We start from the raw sequence: 24,495 nt of genomic DNA, 5'->3' as shown, positions 1-24,495 counted from the left end.
AGCATGCCAGGCCTTGCTGTCCATCACCAACCCCCGGAGTTCACTTAGACTCACGTCCATCGAATCAGTGATGCCATCCAGCCATCTCATCCTCTGTCGTCCCCTTCTCCTCCTGCCCCCAATCCCTCCCATCATCAGAGTCTTTTCCAATGGGTCATCTCTTCCCATGAGGTGGCCAAAGTACTGGAGTTTCAGCTTCAGCATCATTCCCTCCAAAGAAATCCCAGGGCTGATCTCCTTCAGAATGGACTGGTTGGATCTCCTTGCAGTCCAAGGGACTCTCAAGATGCTAGTAAATAATGTTTGTTTTCTCTTGTTAATCAGTCTTTTGTCAGCCTAATTTACAAAGCCTCAGCCAAAGAACCTACCATAGACTGAACATTTGTGGTCCCACCAAATTCATATGTTGAAACTTAGCCACCAGTGTGATGGTATCAGGAGATGGGGCCATGGGGAGGTGATTAGAACATGAGAACAGAGTCCTCATGAATAGGATTAATGCCCTGATAAAGACACCCTAGAAAGATCCCCTACCTCTTCTGCTAAATGAGGACAGGGCAAAAAGATGACCGTCGCCAGACCCTGAATCAGTTAGTGCCATAATCTTGGACTTCCCAGCCTCCAGAACTATGAGAAATATATTTCTGTTGTTTATAATCCATCCAGTCTATGGTATTTTATTATAACAGCCTGAGTGAAATGAGACAGATGGGTAAAGAGAAAAAGAGTTATTTAGGTCACACCAGCCAGGGATGATGGGCCAGCCTTCAAGATAGAAGGGAATTGCATATCTAGACATCCATGGTTTGACAATTCTTACTACTTCCCCAAGTGAAGTGGGATGGACAGCGTAAGATGTGGGGTTAGATATCCAGATAGCTAAATAACAACACTCAGTAGATCATAGCTAACGTGTGTTCCATCGCTCCGTCATGTCCAGCTCTTTGAGACCCCATGAACTGTAGCCTGCCGAGCTCCTCTGTCCATGGGATTGTCCCAGCAAGAATACTGGAGTGGGTTGCCATTTCCTCCTCCAGGGGATCTTCCAGACCCAAGGATCGAACCCACAACTCCTGTGGCTTTTACACTGGCAAGTGTTTCTTTACCACTGTGCCACCTGGGAAGCCACAAATTCTAGTTAAAATCCCATCCAAATGTCAAATGTCATTTGAGACATTTTGGGGACATTTTGGAATGCAGCCAAAACCAGTGCCCAAAGAGGATCTATCTGTACCCCTGATCCACTCATAGCAGGCAGAGGCAGGGTTACAGAATCGAAATGTGGATGTAGACAGTGGTGGTGACACAACTCAATGGGACTGAGTTCTTACAACCCCAAAGTGGAGGACAAAGTACTCCAGTGATAGGTCAGGATGTCCAGAGCACTACCTATGCACCTCACACATCCAAGTCTGCCTCCTCGCAAAAAGAATAGAAAATCTAAGAGAAAAAGCACAAAAGAATAACCTTCTTGGATCAAACACAACACTTCAAATATTCCACGGCCACAAATGCCACCTATATCACAAAAGCCGCTAGCTGTCAGATTTTCAGATTCAATTTTCATTTCTAACAAAAATAAGAATGGAGGAAAAAAATCAGGCTCAATTTCTTGGGCCTTTCTTTCCGAACATCGCTGCCTGCCTGAGGAATTTTTTGAACTTGGAGCTCCGGTTCATAACCCTCCCAGTAGCAGGTTGAGTTTTTACATTTAAGCTCAGTGTTTTGCAGTCTTACCATTAGGTTTGTAATCAGCTGCATGTAACTAAGTAAATGTCTTTAAGTTGTAAGTAAAAGTTTATGTATAGTAAAAAGTAAAGAAACCCTTTTTAGGATCCCCATTTTAAACTATGAATGAGGGATTTGGTACAATATAGCAGATAGAGGCTGGATGCCGCCAAACCTACCAGGGGCCCTTTTCCCCTTGTTTTCTCAGACTATAGGCTGCAAAAGTCAGAACACTTACCTCTGCAGTCTCCCTTACAGATAGGGGTAGTCATATGATCCCTGAGGAGGTCTCCCCTTTCCAAATATGCAGAGAAAGTCTCACAAGGAAAAGAATTAGAAGTCTTCTTTCTGCCTGAATTCAGAAAGTGCTGCCTGGAGGAATGTCTGCCATCTTGAAACCACAGGGGTAAAACTAAGAATGAAAAGCAAGAGATAGGAGGAAACTGGTTCTTATGCCCTTAAAAACCACTGTACTAACCCAGGACTTCTTATCTCCAGGATTCTTCACACATGAGACATATAAATGCCTCACTGATTTAAGCCACAGTCAGGTAAAGGCAAAAATCTGAAACACTTTAAAATGGACCACTGGTCTTCAAAGCAAAGTTAGGCATTGTCTAATGAATTTATTAAGAAGAGGTGGCAAGAATACACAGAAGAACTATACAAAAAAGATCTTAATGACACAGATAACCACGATGGTGTGATCACTCACGTACAGACAGACATCTTGGAGTGTGAAGTCAAGTAGGCCTTAGGAAGCATCACTACATATAAAGCTAGTGAAGCTGATGCAATTTCAGCTGAGCTATTTCAGATTCTAAAAGATGATGCTGTGAAAGTGCTGCACTCAATATGCCAGCAAATTTGGAAAACTCAGCAGTGGCCACAGGACTGGAAATGGTCAGTTTTCATTTCAGTCCCAAAGAAAGGCAGTGCCAAAGAATGTTCAAATTACCACACAATTGTACTCATCTCACATGTTAGCAAAGTAATGCTAAAAATTCTCCAAGCTAGGCTTCAACAGTATGTGAACCGAGAACTTCCAGATGTTCAATCTGGATTAGGAAAGGCAGAGAAACCAAAGATCAAACTGCCAACATCCCTTGGATAATAGAAAAAGCAAGAGAATTCCAGAAAAATATCTATTTCTGCTGCATTGACTATGATAAAGCCCTTGACTGTGTGGATCACAACAAACTGTGGAAAATTCTTCAAGAGATATGAATAGCAGACCACCTGACCTGCCTCCTGAGAAATCTGTATGCAGGTCAAGAAGCAACAGTTAGAATTGGACCTGGAACAGTGGACTGGCTCCAGATAGGAAAGGAGTACATCAAGGCTGTATATTGTTACCCTGCTTATTTAACTTCTATGCAGAGTCTATCATGTAAAATGCCTGGCTAGATGAAGCACAAGCTAGAATCAAGATTGCCAGGAGAAATATCAATAACCTCAGATATGCAGATGATACCACTCTTATGGCAGAAAGTGAAGAGGAACTAAAAAGCCTCTTGATGAAGGTGAAACAGGAGAGTGAAAAAGGTATCTTAAAACTCAACATTCACAAAATGAAGATCATGGCATCTGGTCCCATCACTTCATGGCAAATAGATGTGGAAACAATAAAAACAGTGACGGACTTTATTTTCTTGGGCTCCAAAATCACTGCAGATGGTGACTGCAGCCATGAAATTAAGAGACACTTGCTCCTTGGAAGAAAAGCTATGATAAACTTATTAAAAAGTAGAGATATTACTTTGCCTACAAAGATCTGTATAGTCAAAGCTATAGTTTTTCTAGCAGTCATGTATTGATGTGAGAGTTGGATCATAAAGAAAGCTGAGCACTGAAGAATTGATGCTTTTGAACTGTGGTGTTGGAGAAAACTCTTGAGAGTCCCTTGGACTGCCAGGAAATCCAACCAATCCATCCTAAAGGAAATCAGTCCTGAATATCCATTGGATGCTGAAGCTGAAGCTCCAATACTTTGGCCACCTGATGCAAAGAACTGACTCATCGGAAAAGACCCTAATGCTGGGAAAGATTGAAGGCAGGAGGATAAGGGGATGACAGAGGATGAGATGGTTGGATGGCATCACTGATTCAGTGGACATGAGTTTGAGCAAACTCCAGGAAGTGGTGAAGGACAGGGAAGCCTGGCGTGCTGCAGTCCATGGGGTCTCAAAGAATCAGACACAACCAAACAACTGAACAACAACAATATACTCTCCAGGTTGTCTGACTCTGTGGGTTCTCTGCATTTTTCAGCGTGGTTGAACTATTTTACAACTCTGTAAATTCGATGGAACTGTCAGCAAGGCACATGATTCTTGTCCATAAATATGCAAATTAATTTTGTCTGGCAGAGGTACAACTGATCTCCCACATTTTTTGCTCTACTAAGCAAATTCATTTTAGTATTCCTGATTGCTTCTACCTGTTTCTATTCTCTGAATTACTCACTGAATTGGTTGTAATATCTTACTTGTGCCCTCTTTAATTCATGAGTTAAATAAAATCATTGGCATGTGTTCATTCTATATTTGTATGATCATAATTTTACCTTTTCAAAGAAGATTTATTCTTTAACAAGGGTCCTCTATTCCTTGCAGTGAAGTATTCTTAACAGACACATACCTGACATAACTACATATTCAAGTAAACTGGTACCCAGGTGAGAGATGAAGCCACCACCAATAGCATAGAAAAGCACAGCAGCAAAACAACTTATTCTAGCAGACTCAGATCAAATCAGTGCCATCGAGACTTACCACACTTGGCCATCTTCTTCTTCATCAAAGAATGAGCAGGGACAATTGCTCAAAAAGAGCTGACTTCCCTTGCAAATTCCTGAGATAATTGGGCAGCAGAGGAAATTGGCAATAAGAGAGTCTGGAAGAGCCTGAGTGGGTTTTACCCACCTTGTAAGCGCTGACAATTGAAGGTCTGATTTTGAGGTGAGCGTGTGCACACTAAGAGAAAGGAAGCATCACTTCCGCTCCATCCTCTCTCTCTACCCATGGAAGGAGACTCTATAAAGAAGGAGAAGAAAGGTCAATCAGGGTTCAGTCTCTTTCATCTCTGACATAGGGGGAAAAGTTCAAGTGCCCTTCTCCTTCTCTGTTTCATTTTTCTGACCCTCGGTGGCTCAGAACGTCTTTTCTTTCCTTGATGAAAATCCCTTGAGGGCTGGAGCAATTCTCTCTGATGGATCTTATAAAGCATCCAGCATACTGGTGACATTTTACTTGAATTAAAGAGCAGACTGGTAATTGAAGTGAGAAATTAGCATGCTTTTCCTCCCAGGGATATCTCTGCAACTGTTCCTAGAGATGGACTAAGTTCTATCCTAGTAAACATGGGGACATTTTGCATGAGACTCTTAGACTTTGTCCTGTTCCATCTGCCCCCCTCCCCACTCTCATCTGTGAAAAACTGAATTCCATTGTCTGTGTTTGAAGATGTAGTCCCTTGTGCATTAACATGTTAAAGGTTGATTCCAGCCCAGAAGACACTTTCTGGAGACTTGAGTAAATGAGGGACCAAAGTTTGAAAGGGAATATTTTAACATTTGAAAGAGAATATTTTAACAATACTGCTATTTAAGCCATACTTGATCTAAAGGACAGCCAAAAAACTCCCTTGAGAGAAAGAATGCTTAAAAATTGTCCTTCCCCTAGAGATGTGGATTATAACATAACCCTCTGCTGACTGAACCTGAGGTATCCTTTTCTTGGAAAGTAAATTAAGCTTTTAAGATACTAGTATCTGAGTGAGGGTAAATGATCCAGGACAGGGTTGTGGACCCAGATAGACCCAAGTTATTACGTTAAATTAGATACATAGGGAGTTTGACAGGATGCTTGGCATGTACCACTAGTAAATGGTCATTATTGATGAGGTCAGAAGTTTATCTGACTTATATGATTTTACCTTTGAGGGCTTGTGACCTAGAGTCAGCCAATGAAGTTATAGATGAAAGGCAACCTTTTAAAGAGAGGATAGTAAAACAAAAGTCACTGAAATCAATTTGAGAGAAATAAAATAAGACCAAGGACTTTGTCCTATGAGCCCTATGTCTCTGGACAGGGCCTGGCACATAGAAGGCACTCAACAGATACTTGTTTGAGTCCATCAAAGTCCAAGCAACAGGAGGTCTAGCTCCCTCCTTACTGCTTCTGAGCATCAGGGGGAGATGAGTGCTTCTGTTTACAAGAGGGTTGTCTTGTAAACTCCAAGGGTTTACAGAGGTGAGCGCCCTCTGAGTTCCATCTGGGCACATATGCTCCTCTCTCCTGGGCCTTGGTCACCAGGCATGGATGTAGGAACACTAGCCCCTTTCTCTTTCCATCCGCCTAACATCTCTAACACAAGGCTGGTGTGTGAAGCTCGCCTTTTCTCAACAGCTCATGAGGATCACAGCATGCATGAGTCTGGAAAACATGCCCCCTGGAAGTCAGATGGATGGACATTACTGCTTCTCCAGCCTCTGGATCATTCCTGCCATAGGAGATCCATTTTAGACCAGCTCTCTTCCTCCCTCTTCTTACAAGGGCTCACTGCCCCAGAGGCACAGAAGCCAATACTATGGTACCAGCTTTTGAGAAAAGAAAGACCTTTACCTTGAAGTCTACTGGCAAGGAGACAGGACTCAAATTGGTCTCTCCAATTTGGGGTTCTGTCAAACATTTATGGCTTTGGGAAGAGGGTAGGTGTGCAAAAGAACTGGTGGGGCAGGTTTCTATTGGAGGGTTTTGGAACTTGGCCACTTATGGTAAAATGCAGTGATGCAGCCTTTAGCAAAAGATGTTACTAGACTATGAGCCCTGTGCTTCTGAAAGTATTAGGCTTTCAGTTTCCGGTCTTGCCCCTGACCTTTGGTTCTGTGCGGAGTGTGGGGGACCTCCCAGGTGGCTCAGTGGTAAAGAATCCACCTGCAATGCAGGAGCACAGTGGGAGATGCAGATTGCGTCCCTAGATCCTGAAGATCCCCTGGAGGAGGAAATGGCAACCCACTCCAGTATTCTTTCCTGGGGAATCCCATCGCAAAGGAACCTGGCAGGCTACAGTCCATGGGGTCACAAAAAGTCCCACATGACTTAGCGACTGAGCTTGCACACATAGAGAGGGGTGGGAAAGTTTGGTTCCGGTTGTTATTTGAGGTTCAAGTTTCCTCCTCTGTGCAGTGCTTCGCCAGCACGACTGTTCTGTCTCTGAAAAACAACTTGGCATCTTGTTCGAAACAGGATAGGGCCAGTTTGAACTGTTTCTACAGCTACACCCTGGTGGACCACCAGGTACTTGGAGCTGGTTCCCCCTCTCCTCTTTCCTGGAGAGACTGCTGTTCTTGGCTCTCACACTGACACACTGAGAGTGGAAGAGTAGATGTGTGCTAAGTCGCTTAGTGGAGTCTAACTCTTCACAACCCTATAGGCTGTAGCCCTCCTGGCTCTCTATCCATGGGATTCTCCAGGCAAGAATAATAGAGCAAGTTGCCATCATCTTCTCCAGGGGAACTTCCTAACCTAGGGACTGAGCCCACATCTCTTACATCTGCTGCACTGGTAGACAGGTTCTTCACCACTATCAACACCTGGGAAGGGCCAGAGAAGTAGATGGAAGGGCTCAATAATTCTGCTTGTACAGAGCAGGTAAACCCCTTTTATATAATCTCTGTCTTTCAAACTACAAAAAACCTTGTGTTTCAGAACCAGAGAAGTTATCAACCTGTTTCTAAAAATAGTCCTCCCCACTTCTTTGCTTGCCTGTTCAGTTGCTCAGTCACGTGGGACTCTTTGGGACATTTTGGACTGTAACCTGCCAGGCTCCCCTGTCCATGGGATTTTTTTTAGGCAAGAATACTGGAGTAGGTTGCCATTCTCTTCCTCCAAGGGATCTGTCCAGCCCAGGGATCAAAGCCACATTTCCTGTGTCTCCTGCATTGCAGGCAGACGTTTTATCCCACAGAGCCATCGGAGAAGCACTCCCCACCAACTTCTTTATCTCCCCTAAAATTCTTCACTTACCCTTACCCACCCATGCCCAAGTGCACTGGTAAACATTTCAACTCTTTTGCTGATTTTTTGTTTTGACTTCCATATTTTTAACATGATGTTTACATTGCTATTTCTTGATTTATCAATTTTAGACTTTATTAATTGACTTCTGCACCAGTCAGACTCCATGAACTTATGCCAGATAACTTAATAAAGGGAAATTTAATACCAGATATTAGTTGGAAAGTGTTAGAATTGCTGAAAAGAGCAAACCGAGATCAGTAACTCCAGCTCCTGCCTCCCCCAGGGCTGGAGGGACCAGGAGAAGGGGGTGTTCTGGGCCACATGACAGGAAGGGGAACCACTGGGGCCACCTGGCAGATGACAGAAATATTATTAACTGCTGAGTCAGTAAAGTAATTACATTTTCTTCCTCATACAATTTTTTTTTGTTTTTTTTTCCTGAAATAATTGCATTTTTTGAGTGTGTGATATACTTAGTTTATTGTATAACCAGTGCCAAACCGTCTGTGAAAACTCTCAATCCTCTCCTCTGCCTGGTCCAACACACAGATGAAGAGATTCAGAACATGCCGCCCCAGGATCTGCTGCTTTGGCATATTGATTATTTGGAGCTGAAAGTACTCGAGAAATAACACATGTAGGAAAGTGTTCTTTCAGCTCTGCCTTTCTACCTAAAAGCAGGTCCTAGAAGTTTCCATGAGAAACGTGCTCTGCCTACAGCAGGAAGAGAACAATCTTATCATCAGGATGGACCCACGCAAACAAAATTACTAAAATAACCCTTAGCTTTCATCAGTTCCTCCCCCTCAGCCGTATACCCCGGTCACAGTCCCGTAGGTGACTGTCCCTTTGTCTTGTCACATCCTCACAATTTATCTTGCTTTGCAAAAGTATATAAGCTTTAGGGCGCATTGGCTTCTTTGGGTCTTCATTTTTCTTTTGAAGACTACCATGTACACATAAAAATATTAAATAAATTTGCATGTTTTTCTCCTGTTAAACTGCCTTATGTCAGTTTCATTCTTAGGCCAGCCACAGAACCTAGAGGGCAGAAGGAAGTTTTCTCCTCTGGCATAGACAAGCCATTGGTTCCCTGTACTTTGGAGACTCCCTCCCCATCCCGCCCCTTCTCACTGCTGCCTAGATCGGCTGCTGTTTGAGGCCTGGAACACAGCTGTCATGCTGGTATGTCCCATAAGGAAGGCCTCCATAGTTTCCTCTTCCTAGGTTTACTCCCTTACTATGCTGAAGTATAAGCTTCACAGAAGACAGAAAATACAATTTTTGAGTCACGGCTGTCTGAAAACACCTTATCCTATCCTTATACTGGATTGAATTCCAGACTGAAAGTTGTTTCTCCTGCAATATCCTCAAGTTATCACTCTGTCTTCTTGTAACCTTCACTGTCACTTTTGAGAAGTTCAATCCCATTCTGAGTTCTGATCCTTTGTCTGTGACCTTCTCTCTCTGGGGTCTTTTAGGATTTTCTCTTTATCTCTCATGTTCAGAAAATTCACAGTAATGTCCTTGATCTAGGTCTTTTTATGTTCGTTGTGTTGGCCAAGGCAAGAATCTTTTCATCCAGAGCAGGAATTGGCCAACTTTTTCTGTAAGATAAGATAGCAAATGAGATAGCAAATATTCTAGGCCTTGTTGGCCATTCAGGTTCTGTCGCAGTTTTGCGACTCCATTTTAGCAAAGCAGCCATGGACAAATATGTAAATATATGAGTGTGGCTGTGTTTCAGTAAAATTCTGTTTACAAAACAGGTAACGATGTGAACGTGACTTGTGCTGTTTTTTGCCAAACCTGATCTGGACTCTAGATACTCATAACCCTCAGTTCAGGGACACTTTCTTGTGTTATTTATTTGATAATATCCTCCCCTCCATCTTCTCTAGTCTCCCTTTCTAAATCTTTCATTAGTCAGATGATGGCCTTCTTAGATTTTCTAATATTCTTATCTTTTCTTTCTGATTGTGTGTCTTTCTGTTTTAGGGGAGATTTCTCCCATTATTGAATATTTCTACAACTCTATTTTTAAATTTCTTACAACTTTCTTGTTCTTGGATTCTTTTTTAAAACAGCCTGCTTTTGTTTGGTAGGTAAAATATTTTTGTCTTTCGAAGAATATTATTGTGAAGGATTTATTTTTATGTTCTGTTCTGCTCTGGATGGTATCTCTGTTTCCTCTGAGCAACACCTTTCCAACCTTTCCTCTATTTCTGTGGTTTCATTTTGTTTCTCCATCTTTTATGCCAGATGCTTTCCTCAGCCTCTCCTGATTCTTAGCTGTTAACTCATATTTAAAAGTAGGGCAGAGAAAAGTGATAGCAGAATAAAAATTAGCAAATATTAATAACCACCAAAAAGTACTTTCTGTCAGCTCTTATCAGAACAACCCTCCTCCAGAAAACCACTCATAAATATTGAACAAAATGCAATAGTTACGACACTACACAGTGACCAGAAGTAGCCAGATAATAGAGAAGAGTTGACATTGGGAAGCACTGGGCCATTTCTCATTCTGTTACAACTTCTAACCTGAAAGCACGTTCCAGTCTGTACCTCATGGAGGGTCAAAATACTTAGAGAAAACCACAGACTTGCTGACTTGAATAATCAAAGTCCTGGGCAACAACAAAGTGTAGGACGATCCAAAGAGGAGAGAGTCAGGAAGGGAAAACCCTAAATTCTGTGTAGAAACTCCTACCTGTCTCTGACTGCCCCCTGAGCCACAGTGTACCAAGTAGACTTCAAGCACAGCTAAGGCTAAAGTCTGGAACCAAGGGGTCAGCTGCTGCCCACCACAGGGGAGATGGAGTTTACAGTTCAAGTTAAGACAAGTTAACTTCCTGGATATTTGTTTAAATAAATAATTTTAAACAAATAAAAATAATGAGAAGTTCTGAATGCCTAGGACAGGCTTACCAACTTCTAAGGTTTAAGGGGGTCCTCAAACATCAGGATCTGTAAGCATTTCCTGTTCAGTTTCCCCAGAAAAGAAGCCACCTCTCCTGCAGGGGTTTCAGCCCTGGATGCCAGCATCCAGAGGGCAGGGCAGGGGAAGGTAGCTAGAGAGAAGAAGTGGACTCGATCCCCATAGTTCACCTAAGTGTTATCTCCACCATCTGCAGTACATGCTCTCCTCATGGCCTGAGCCTCTCCAGATCCAATTTCTAAACAGAGAAAGTGAGAGTGTTAGAGGGGAGAAGAGTTGTACCTCCCCTCTGTATGGAGGGACCTGGGGCTCTAACTGAACCCAGAGAGATTTTCGACCCACAGCCTGGCTCAGCCCTTGCCCCCAGGCTGCACTCCTGGGGCCATCAGCCTGCTTCTCCTTCTACCATTCTCTGTGGGCACTGAGGCCATAGCTTCCCCTTTCTGATGAGCCCGTTACAACTCTTTCAGCTGCTTTCCATCCTCCAAGAATGTGTGGACATCTTTCCTAGTTTCCCTCATTTCCTCTATCCAGTGGCTTCATCACATTTAACCCCACTTTGGCAGTCACTTTAGTGAGATTTCAGGAGGAAGAAGAGCTGATGGTTGGGTTAAACTGCCACGTCTAACTGGAAGGAACTATGATTTGGGAATATGCCCAGCAACTAGCAGAAAATGGTCATGGCGAGGCTGTGGCCAGAGTGTTGACAAGCTCAGCCAGTGGCAGCCCTGGGAAGGGAGGCACAGACAGACAGATTTAAAGAGCCACCTCTGGAGGTTCGTAACTGGCCTTTATTTCTGTTTGAAGAGGGTAGGAGCAGGGCCTGGGATTTTCAGCTCAAAAGTGTCTGATTTGGAGGCAAAGGAAAAGGAAACATAACCCAGTTCCCTGGCAGGTCATCAATGGCTAAAAGCCAGTTTCCTAATGCTCTGGTTAAACCTGCCCTTCCTTCCTGGCATCTGTATGATTTACGCCAAGGCTTCTCTCAGGCAACAGCTGCCCCTCTGTTCTCCTAGCAGAGTTTCTGGCTGCTCCCAGACTCCTTTTGAGGAAAGACAAAATAGTGCTTTTCACAGAACATGAGAGGCCACCTTGGGTCCAAGTTTCTTTCCCAATTAAACTGCTAGCGAGGAAAGCCAGGCCGCCTGCCTCCCATCTGTACCTTTGGCAGGTCTCACACATCCAGAACCGAAACAGAGCCAAACCTGCCTCACAGGTATGGGAAGATGCAGAGATTTCCCAGGAACTGAGCCTGGTGTTCCCCGGGCAGCAACCCCAGACAGTGGGACTAGTGTTGGCTGGATTTTACAGCTAGCGGTGAGCTCTCAGGCTCAGCACTCACCCCTGGGGCCCAGTGCAGTGTCTGGCACATGTAGAAGGACTCCAGCAAAATTTTAGTGAATATAAAAATGAATGAGGAAACGTTAAAGACCCACCCAAGTCCACACAGCTAGTGCCTGAGGGAAGGGGGATCGGAAGTCAGGGCTGTTGGACTCCCTCACTGAAGTGGGAACCACGGAGTTGGGTGGACTCAGGAAGAAAGACCCTTTTACTTGAGCTAGAGGACCTGCAGGCTCCACCCATGTCTGACCCCATCCCAACCTGAGGCCTGGCTGAGCCTCCTCTCTGCTTCCTTAGTTAGCCAATGGTGCAGAGTTTTTCTACAACTTGAGCAGACAGACTGCAGCAAATCGATACCTTGGATCAAGAGCTGCCACCTTCCATCTTCAGGAAGGCTGCCTTCCAGCAGTGAAAGAAATCAATCCTTCCTGTAGTTACTTTAGCCAGCCTTCAGGGACAGTAGCTAAGGCAGTGTTCCCTGACGAAACCCAGCAGGGCACAGCGAGGGCCTCTGACCAGGGCTCTTATGCCAGCTCTCGGGGGCACTTTCTGTAAGAAATAGACAATGAAACTGGAAGCTGCTGAAGGATAGACAACACCTCCAGTTACCAGCTGTGCCCACTCCAGCCTCTATGCCCACAGCTTGGGCAAGTCTTATGCTGACCAGAGACGCGCTCCTCCACTGGTGCACACTTCCCCATCATGGATGCCTCTCATTCCATCCTCAAGCGCCAGAGAGAACCTTCCTTTCCTCAGTAACACCATCTCTGTTTTCCCTGACAACAAGCAGAAAACCAACTGGTCCCAAACAGCCCAGCAGCTCTGGGAAGCTTCTGGAAATGGGGAGAAAAGCATTAATCAGCAGCATCCCATTCAAAGGAAAATACTGGAAGTCAGCTTCTTTCCAGCATCAAGAAAGATTAGTCCACTTCTTTATTTCTCTCCTTCCCAAACCCTTCTCCTGCTGACAGGCTACAGTCTGTCTGCTTCAGGGAAAAGATTTCTTTTTCTTATTCCTCATGAAGGAAGATTGTTCTTCTGCCATTGCAGGAGGCTGGAAAGCCAGAACCTCATTTTGAAAAAGACCCTAATTCCCAAGGAGCAGACAGATCATGAGGGTCAGATAGAAAATAGGGTTTATAGGGGAAAAGCCTAAACAGACAAGTGGCTGAGCACATGTAACCCCCGATGCTCTCACCATCCCCCAACTCAGGCCAAGTATAGACAGTCCACATGCTCCATGGCAAGGTTCCCATCAAATGGGCCCATCCCTGGACCTTTGTGTCCATTCTTATTTTATATGCACAATGTTATTTAATATAATCTAGCAGGTACCAAGCACTGCGCTAAATGGATCAAAGCTCCTAGCACAACAGTATTTAAAAGTCACCCTGATGTCTGCTACCTGTGAATTCCAAATTATCCAGCTTTTCTGGCTTATCCTTCCCTTCAAAAACAAAATGGATTGAGCATCACTCCTCCATTCCATTGAACTCCAAGATCTGTACATGTTTTCGAAAGGGCCCATGCCCTCATGTTTCTCTCTCCACCTGGTTTTGCCTTCCCACTAAGCATTCAAACAATCTTCTTTCAGCAGTTCCTACAGAAGCTCCTCCCTCAATTAATGTTCCTTCACTGCTCCACTCCCTCAAGATTTTTGGCCATAGTTTCCCATTAGAATAAACTCCGAAAGACTGTCCACATTTTTATTTACGACAAAGTTTCCCCTCATTGAATGCTGCTGATATAAACAGGCCATTGTGAATCACTGAGAAGTAGAGATTTTCACTGCAGGGGTATTTGCTTTATGGGATTGCACCCATGTTTGAAATTTTCCATTGGTGTTGAATTGAATTCCCTCCTCTGACCTTCCAGAAAGTGAGATGCAATTGCACCAAAATGTCACTAGGACGTTTAATGATATGGAGCCATCTCACTCCTCCACACAAAGAGTCAACTTCCCTCAGTGTCTACGTGCTAAGTCGCTTCAGTCGTGTCTAACTCTTTGCAACTCTATGGACTGTGTCCATGGTGTTCTCCAGGCAAGAATACTGGAGTGGGTTACCATGTCCTTCTCCAGGGGCTTTTCCCAACCCAAGGATTGAACCCTCATCTCTTTTGTCTCTTGCATTGGCAGGATGGTTCTTTACCACTAGCACCACCTGAGAAGCGACTTCCCATAGAGTTCCAGGAAAATCTGATGAAGATAGATACATAGTCATGCACAATGTTAGGAAAATTCACTGACCTCATATGCACATTAGCATCTCAGATGTAGCCAATACAATGTCTCCAAGCCTATCTCAAAGTAGTAAAATTTGTCCCCATATATATACAGGTCAGCTTCCTCTCCATATTATATTTTTCATAATGCCCACTCAGTTCAACATTCCTTGACTTCCATAATAACATTCTATTAAAAGCTTTGTAGCTTTCTTATTTAAAAAAAGAAAAAAAGAAAGAGAAGTCTTCAGATGCAGTTATGTGTCTTGATTCAAAAGTGCTAGTTTCTAATGTTATTTGAGGAGTTCTTGGTCTCTTATTAGACTCTCTTGCTCACAGAAAAGGTCCTCAGACACTTAGACAAACATTCCCCACATGTTGGCTGTCAAGGCTATTGCTGTATACTGTCCCAACACACACACACACACACACACACACACACACACACACACCCCTTCTCTCTAAAAACAATTGCCCAGCAAACACTAAGTTCACATAAATCCTAAGAATCATAGTTCCGACAACCTACTATACATATCCTAGTCACCAGATGAGTTTCTAAAATGCTCTAAGTGACTTGCAGGGCAATGCAGGAAGTCACTGGGGCAGGGAATTGCCTACCCCAAAAGCATTTTTGCCAAGGAAATAAAAGGAAAGTGTGTTACAGGCAAAGTACGTGTGAAATGTCTGCTCAACACAGGACTTGCCTCTCAAGCTTGGTACTTTGTATTATTAACCTCAATTAAATATGAGCCTCTTGCCTTTTAAGACTACAACCTATGTCACCTAGTTTTGAGACTGTCAACCATCCCTGCATTCAGCCATCATCAAGAACCTGTTCAAAAGAATACAGCTGGTGCTGGCTGACAACGTGTGAACAACTGCCAGTGCACAGGCCTGTGTACACAGGGAGCCTTTGAATCCATTTCACTTGGGCAGCTGCTTATCAAGACTTTCGCCCAGAAAACGATTTAGTCTAATGATTGTGAGTAGCAATGACTTCTGCTTAATTAGTACAGTAATCAGTGCAAATTCCCCCTAAATACTAGAGACCCATTTGGCAGGTGCCAAGTGATGCTTAACCAGGTGCTAAATAGGTGTGAAAGCCTCACTTCTGCTCTTTCCTCGATAGTTGCCAAGTACATAAAGATGGAATGGGGTTCTAAGGATGCCTGGATGGATGAGTTGTTTCAAATGTCCCTCTAATCGCTGTAACAGCCTCTCCCCACACTTCTTGTCGCAATGAGTCTTTGTGAAGGTAGAGACAGTACCAGGGACAGAAAAGAGCAAAAGCAAAATCGATAGCACTTGGAGGTTTCTGCTCCCAAGTCCCAATTCCTACTCTTTCCCAGCCCACACTCAGCATTCCTTTCCTGGTCAAATGTCCTAATTTCTGCCTCCACATAACAGTGGAGCTGATTCTCATGTACCAAACAAGCCCAGGACTACCATCCCAGCATGTGCACTGGCTTGTCATCCATTCTGATGGGAAGAGAGATTGTGCCCCTGGACCAAAGGAAGGACTGAAGATAAACATTAAAGAGAGAGGACATGTGATATACAGTCTGGTGTATATGTGCAATTAACCCCAATAATACTCTCTTCATTATTAGAAAAAATAACTTTTACTGAGGGCTAGCTATGGGCTGGAAAGTGCCCAGAGGTTGTACAATTAAATCCTTCGTGACACCGAGTCCACCACATGCTAGGCCAATCCATCCATGGCATTTCACCCTGGCTTTTGGTTCATGGGTGGGCATGTATTCTAAGAGGGTCCAAACAGATGGAAGGGAAGTGCATTCATTCAACTCTTGGGGCAGAGGTTTTGCTCTCTCCTTCATCAGACATGAGGGAGAAAGCATGTCACCCTGGTCGCTGCTGCTGACCCTCTTGCAAACTCAAAGGGAGCCTGCCTGACCACAAAACTGAAAATCAGAAGAGGACAGTAACAACAGAATGGGAGGAACACTACCTGGGCCCCAGTTGCATTCTGCCCAGAGCTCTCTTTACCTCTGGACTTCTCCCTATATGAGCAAATACATTTCCACATTGTTCAAGTCCACGTGGGTTGACCTTTCTGTTATTTGCTGCTGAAAGCATCCTAATTAAAACTGCAGCACTCTGGGGAAGAAATTGTGATAACCTGTTTCTAGCTTAAGGACCAGAGGTACAGTGGGCCTAAATTACTTGGCCAGGGAACTGGCTGAGGCCTGGTTGAAATTCAGGATTGCCTGGTGTCTGGGTTGTATGAGCTGTCTCCCTAGGAGTATGAAGAGCCTGAGAATATCCCTGAAAGTTGGCAGAACTTCTTCATCCCTGTGATGGCTGATTTTATGTCAACTTGACTGGTTCATGAAGTATCCAGATATATGGCTAAATTTTTTGGTGTGTTTATGAAGATGTTTCCAGCATTTGAACTAATAGATTCAGTGAAGCAGATTGCCCTCCCAGGATAGACGGGCATCATCCAATCCAACCTAGGATTAAATACAACAAAGGGCAGAAGAATAGAGAATCTATACAGTTCTGCCTGATGTCCATCTGCTCCTGTCACTGAACTGTGATTTTCACCATCAACTCTTCTGGTTCTCAGGCCTTCAGACTCAGGCTGAATTACACAACTGGCTTTCTTGGGATATATCCCTAAGATATAAGATTTCCATTGATTCTGTTTCTCTGGAAAATCCTAATATAATCCATTACAGTTAATTTTCTTTAATCAACTAAGTGATTTGGAACCAAGTTTGGAAAATCAGGTGGGTGCTCAAGAAGAGAAATGACACATTGGCTAAAGTTAAGAGATCTTCCTTTGTGGCTAAAGGCTGTCCTGAAGAAAGAGTTCCTAATAGTTTTTAGCAATGACAGAACTGTCAGAACAAGACCACAGCCCCCCAGGGTAACTGTGTTAAAGGATCTTGTTTTTCAGATGTACATCTTCTAGTATATTTAAGAAGCCATGGAGTCTTGATTATCTTCGTTCTATCTCACACACATTCTAATTCCAGGCTTGAATCTCTGAACACATCTCTGAGTTCTCTCTCTCTTACTCAAACACTAAGTCCTAAACATTCTCGTTCCTTCATTGTGTCTCTGGAATTCACTTTCCGCTTCTACATTCACCTCAACTTTCATAATAAATCCGATTCTCATTTTTTTCCTCGCACTGAGTCACCACTTCACTGTTTGGCCAGTTATAATGGTTCAGTTCAGTTCAGTTCAGTTGCTCAGTTGTGTCTGACTCTTTGTGACCCCATGGACTACAGCATGCCAGGCTTCCCTGTCCATCACCAACTCCTGGAGCTTATTCAAACTCATGTCCACTCAGTTGGTGATGCCTTACAACCATCTCATCCTCTGTCATCCCCTTCTCCTCCTGCCTTCAATCCTTCCCAGCATCAGGGTCTTTTCAGATGAGTTAGTTCTTTGCATCAGGTGGCCAAAGTATTGGAGTTTCATCTTCAACCTCGGTCCTTCCAGTGAATATTCAGGACTGATCTCCTTTAGGATGGACTGGTTGGATTTCTTTGCAGTCCAAGGGACTCTCAAGAGTATTCTCCAGCACCACAGTTCAAAAACATCATTTCTTCAGTGTTCAGCTTTCTTTATAGGCCACTCTCACATCCACGCATGACCACTAGAAAAACCATAGCTTTGACCAGATGGACCTTTGTTGGCAAAGTAATGTCTCTATGCTGTCTAGGTTGGTCATAACTTTGCTTCCAAGGAACAAGCTTCTTTTAATTTCATGGCTGCAGTCACCATCTGCAGTGATTTTGGAGCCCCAAAATATAAAGTCTGTCACTGTTTCCATTGTTTCCCCGTCTATTTGCCATGAAGAGATGGCACCAGATGCCATGATCTTCATTTTCTTAATGTTGAGTTTTAAGCCGACTTTTTCACTCTCCTCTTTCACTTTCATCAAGAGGCTCTTTAGTGTCTCTTTGCTTTCTGCCATAAGGGTGGTGTCATCTGCATTTCTGAGGTTATTGATATTTTTCCCAGCAACTTTGATTCCAGCTTGTGCTTCATCCAGTCCAGCATTTCTCATGATGTACTTTGCATATAAGTTAAATAAGCAGGATGACAATATACAGCCTTGACATACTCCTTTCCTGATTTGGAACCAATCTGTTGTTCCATGTCCAGTTCTAACTGTTGCTTCTTGACCTGCATACAGATTTCTCAGGAGGCAGGTCAGGTGGTCTGGTACTCCCATCTCTTTAAGAATTTTTCACAGTTTGTTGTGATCCATACAATCAAAGGCTTTGGCATACAATGGTTACCCTACCTCAGACACTTCCTGCTCTGACCTCTTCACCTCCCCAAACAAATTCCGTTGTTCTCGTCTCTAAAAAGACTCAGAAAACTGCAGTGTAGCAAAGTACAAAAAAAATAAAGGCTTTGTCAGGAGACATGGGGCCAAATCTTGGTCCTGTTGTTCATTAGCTGTGTGATTTTGCGTAAGTTCCTGGGTCCTATTACATCTCAAGTTTCTCATCTTTAAAATGGACATTATAATAAGTACTTTATTGAATTATTGCAAGAATTATAGCGGACAATTATACTTCGTGATTTAAAGAGTGATTAAATGAGAAATCACATCAAATATCCTCTACAGGACCAGGTAAATATTAAACATTTAATATTGGCACCAATCATCATTACTGTTGTATTTATGGGGTTGGTCAAAAAATTCACTTGGGATTTTCCATAACAGCTTATGGAAAACCTCAAACGAACTTTTTGGCCAACCCAATACCATGTTTAATCACCATAAAGTATATGGAGGTTGTCAACAGTGATCTAACTTCTTGGTTTGGACTTTAAGCTTTACCTGGATTCCTAGGCTTATGTTTCTGCTGGTCTCTCTTTCAATAACATTTCACTCCAGTCATATTCTTCTGTTCATTGTCTTCTAAATATAATTCCTACATCCCCAGGTCTAAATACCAGTTTATTCTACTATCCCTGCCTGCAACATTCTTCCCAAGCACTTATCTAAATATTATCCTTCACTTAAGATTTTTAAATCATCCTCTCTCCTAAGTCCTCTCTGACTGTACCAGTCCATCTACTAAGCTTTTTCTCCATACCAGGCATCTTCCACTCAGCCTAAGAGGGTCTTCCCAAATTGAGCATAAACTGCTTGAGGGCCTACACCTCTTAGACTCCATAGTACTTAGCAAACTTGCTAGCACATAGTAGGAACTCAATAAATCTTGACCATGATCATTATTATTCTTAGAACTTAATTGCCCTCACTCACTTAGTTGTGTCCAGCTCTTTGCAACCCCATGGACTGTAGCCCACTAGATTCCTCTGTCCATGGGATTCTCCAAGCAAGAATACTGGAGTGGGTTGCCATTTCCTCCTTCAGAGGATCTTCCCAACCCAGGGATCAAACCCATGTCTCCTGTGTCTTCTGCATTGTCAGGCGGGTTCTTTACCACTGAGCTACCTGGGAAGCCCACAGTTTAGTTAGGCCACAACAAATTTTTAAATTCATTATCTTATAGTATCGAGAGCAAAAGCCTTTCATCCTGATTTTTGAGGTTCTGGGTATGAGTGTACATTTCGGAAGCTGGAAATATTCTACTGTAAGATTATTCAAATAGACCTTAAGAGAACTGATACCCATAGAAGCTGTTTTAGGCTTTATTGACTCCAACCTCACATGTCTAAAGATAGATACAGATAGACTTTTTTTCACGTAATTTGAGGTTTGAGTCATTCACAGGTGACAGCGCTAGAACCTTTGGCTAGATTAGTAGCAGAGCCAGCTTCTCTGTTTATTGATAATAAATCAGTATGGAGCAAAATAAGTGAGTTTCCACTCCAAAGAAAGGATTAAGGGATGAATGAGTTAATACTCGGAGAAGGCAATTGGCACCCCACTCCAGTACTCTTGCCTGGAAAATCCCATGGATGGAGGAGCCTGGTAGGCTGCAGTCCATGGGGTTGCTCAGAGTCGGACACGACTGAAGCGACTTAGCGGCAGCAGCAGCAGAGTTAATACTGGTGAAAATACTTTGTCAAGTATAAAACAGCAGTCCACGAATGAGTATTTCAATCATCATCACCATTATTCTCCCTGATAATAATTAAATCACAGAGATTCTCTTAAGGACAGGAGATGGGCTTTACTTCTCGGAATGACTCCTCTCATCCAAAGTGGGTTTATTCAAAAATAACTCAGACGTAAGCATCTCTCTCTTTATAGTGACCAAGTAGGAAAAAACTGTGAAGCTTTGCTTATTAATAACCCTTCCACAGAGAAAGAATGTGAGAGCTTAGGTGTAAGTGAATGAATGTCTCTGTGTGTAATAAATGGCCTAGATTTCTCTAGAAATACCTGGAACAGACTCCCCCTCCCACCTTCTGACAGTGTAATTAACAAGCCATGTCCATTTCTTGTCTCCATACTATATGCTCCCCACCGTGAGCTGGAGTCTGTGATCTGGGACCAGCTGCTCCACCAAGCACAGATTCTAGTGAGGGACTCTGCAATGGGAAGCAATAAGCTGCCATCACTTTTTACACTACTAGTGGCTGCTGGCTGGCTCTAAGCAGGCATGCCAAGGTCTTGTTGTATGTGGAAGGAGCAGTAAGCTGTGTACAGATAGACTTTTTACATATTGTTGACAGCCAGTGAGAACAAGGTATACCAACACAGTTGGCCACACAAAGCTTGCAAAATCAAACTTATCTGGATAGAAAATGCAAAATTCAAACTTAATTTCATTCAGCTGAATGCTACTGCATTTTAGGCAGAAAAAAAGTTTGTTTTTTTCCTGCAAAGCTGTCTTCCCTCAAACCAAAATTCTTCTCAATAAAAACCACATCCAAGATTTGAAGTCAGAAGCTCTGGATTTAATCCCAGCGCTGTACCTTATTTATTAGTTGTATGGACCTGGACTTAAACTCTAGGGATCTCGGTTTCTTCATCTATAAGTGAGAATCATGAAAGTAAATGTTTAAAAATTTAATTCTCTCAGAATGGCTGTGAGAATTCAATGCAATTATATTGTCCTGGGTCAGATTTCCCAGAAGCAGAGACTGAGATGAGTGTTTGTGGGCAAGTGATTCAGTGTGAAATGCTCCCAGGAGAAGCAGGTAAGGCAATGAGAAAGCAGGATGGGAAGAGAAAGAAACTAAGACGGGGTGCAATTTCAGGCAAAGGTCTATGGCAAGGTACTTCAGTCTGATCCCACAGTGAAACTCAGGAGCATAAATTATGCCTGAGTTTGTTTCAATCCAATCAAAAGAGCTGGTTTTTCATACTCCACACCTGTCAATCACTGTCTGAGGGCTGCCCCAGGGACCTGAACTCCAGGCCTTGATACGTCTTTGTGGAGACAGAGGACTTTAGTGGCTGGGAGGGTCTTCAGAGAAGAAAAGCAGGACTGGACTGATGGAAGCAAAAGTGCACTGAACCCTGGAAAGAAGCAGATGGTTATGATAAAAAGATGTCAACAGTAGACTGAGCCTGGCACCAGTTGGGGCTGAATCTGAATCTGCCAGTGGGTAGAAAAGTTGAGTCATCTACTTTAGGTCACAGGATGGAAGATTCTATGCAACTAAATATCTAGACGGCCGCAGGATTTTCTGAACTATTAACCCTGGCCAAAAGCTGCATGTTCAATGCCCTGGAGAGATTCTTAAAGCAGCTTCTTGGGAAATGATCAATATTTTCTTCCTCATTGCTAGTCAGCCTCTGAGTGAGAAATCAAGATGAGGTTGACATTAAAATAATGAACAGGAAGGAATTCAAGGGAAATGAACTCAATTCTTCTTGAACCTTTGGAGATATTTTGGCAAGAAGATGAAAAGGGGTCAGGAAATGGGTCCAGCCTTGTTAATAGACAAATCCCCAGAGTTGACCCTGGAGACAGATTTCACAAATCCTCAGTAAATATGTCTCTAACCACACCTCTGAAACTGAGCCAGCTTTAACCAACAGTGCAAAGGGGTCATCAGGCAGCCCTCAGTGGACATCTCATTATACTGTCAGCAGCTTTGTGTAAGGCATTTAACCTTTAAGGGACAAGAGGAACCAAAACTCCAAACGGAGAGAAGTTTTAGATATAACTATTGATTTCATCAGTCTCTGAAATCAGGATGCCCAAATAACCCAGGATCTTTGTCCTTTATCTCTCGTGAGATGTTAAATTGGGGGATTTAGTGGACCAGTGAACATTTGACTCCTACTGTGTGAACAGATGACTCTCTAAGCACCCTCGTTGTTTTCTTCTTCCAGGTGGAGAGATGACAATGCCAAAAATACTCAGTCTTTCCAGAGAAGAATAAAGAAAGAGAGCTGAAGAAACAGAACCCTGAAGCTCCACTACAGCCCCCACGTTTTCATCCCAATTAACAGATAACTTATCATGCAGCCACTGTAGGCTGGACTGTCTGCTACACTTGGGGAGCGCTGGCAAGGGGTGCATCACAAAAGTACTTCCCAAGAAAGTGGACAGACTCTGGAAGCAAAGACGAGAATCTCAAGTAGTTAAGAATTCACCTTCCAATGCAGGGGACGTGGGTAATATTTCTGGTTGGGGAACAAAGACCCCACATGCAGTGGAAAAACAAAGCCCATGCACAGCAGCTGCTGAGCCTGTGCGCCACAAGCAGAGAGTCCATGGGCAGCAACCAAAGATGCCACATGACGCGAGACCTGACGCAGCCAAATGAATTCATTCATGAGTTACATTTAAGGGCTTCCCAGATGGCACAGTGGGAAAGAATCCACCTGCCAATGCAGGAGACGCAGAGATGTGGGTTCGATCCCTGGGTCAGGAAGATCCCCTGGCGTAGGAAGTGGCAACCTGCTCCGGTATACTTGCCTGGAGAATTCCATTGACAGAGAAGCTTGGTAGGCTTGCAAAGAGTCAGACATGACTGAACACAGCACAAACACAATTAATTTTTTAAGAAAGAGAGAGAGGAGGAGTGGCTGTGAGGGACAAGTTCCCAAGCAAAGAAGAGAGGGGATGAAGAAAGTCAGGGGGGGGTTGAGCAAAAGTAGAAGCCAAGAAGCAAGAGTGAGTGGCTGGGGAGAGAGCAGCAAACATTGCTTATAGCAAAATGATTTCTCTCTGACATTCTGACCTCGAACCTCTTTCCCAGCTTTCCTACCAGAGGAATATCTGCCTTTGGGAAGCACCAGGGGAAAGGGTTCATGCCCTTCATCCCCTGCCCTCATCCCCTCTTTCCCAAGGCAGGAGGTAAATCTTCCTAAGGAGCAAAACCACAACCCAAGCCCTTAAAGATGATCTCAACGATGATTCACAATGAAAGCGGACAAGGGAGTGGTTTCCTAAGCAGATGGAAAGGAGAGATTGAAAAAGCGACCGAACAAGGGCTACTGAAGAATCAAAATTTGAAGGTGAGGAACAGGCAATAGAAATGGGGATTGCCATTACGTATCTTGGCTTCATTATTAATAATGCTGCCCTTTACTTGCAATACTGTCCCAGTTTGGATAATAAGTTATATGGTGATAATAAAGGTAATGTTATCAAGCATAAGGAGGGAAGAGTAGTTAGTTGTGGTAGAAGAACATATACTCAGATGAAAGAATAAGGAAAAGATGAAAATTTAGAAGTCAGTTCAAGTGGCTTAAAGAGTAGATGATCATACCAAGCCAAAATGCTCCGTTAGGTTATTTCTAAGGCCTCTTCCCACCCCTGAGATTCTATGTTCTTATGGTTTTTTCCAATAATAAGGGAAGAAAGTAATTGTTGGGAGCTTTAACGTGTTGGTAGCTGAGCAAAGAGTTACCAAGAGATCATATTCTTCTGATTCTGGCTACCTCATGTCCCACCTGCAGGGCCTCTAACTCCCTACCCCCACCCTAAAAAAACCCTAACTGGAGGAGTTTTAATCTCTAAGAAACAACTTAGAACCTAATTAATTATACAGAAAGTTGGGTAAAAATAGCATGAGAGGAAATGGTTTTCAAAGAGTCTAGACAAATAGAGGCCAAACAATAAGAATTTGCTGATACATTTTCAGCACTGCCCAGAGGATGATGTGGCCTTTTGAATGGGGTTGTACTTAACTTTTTAAATTATAACTTATGGATTTGCCTACAAAGAGAGAAGGCACAAACCACCCAATTCAATATTTACACACATACACAAACACACACTCACCTCCGCTTCACTCCACAAAATTTTATGTTCCCATTTTAAATAGATATCTGAGATTTTCTACTTACACAGCAAGCTCACATGA

This window comes from Oryx dammah, unplaced genomic scaffold, assembly GCF_014754425.2.
Source record: "Oryx dammah isolate SB20612 unplaced genomic scaffold, SCBI_Odam_1.1 HiC_scaffold_26, whole genome shotgun sequence".
In the NCBI taxonomy this organism is placed as follows: Eukaryota; Metazoa; Chordata; class Mammalia; order Artiodactyla; family Bovidae; genus Oryx; species Oryx dammah.
This window is presented reverse-complemented; position numbering follows the sequence as displayed.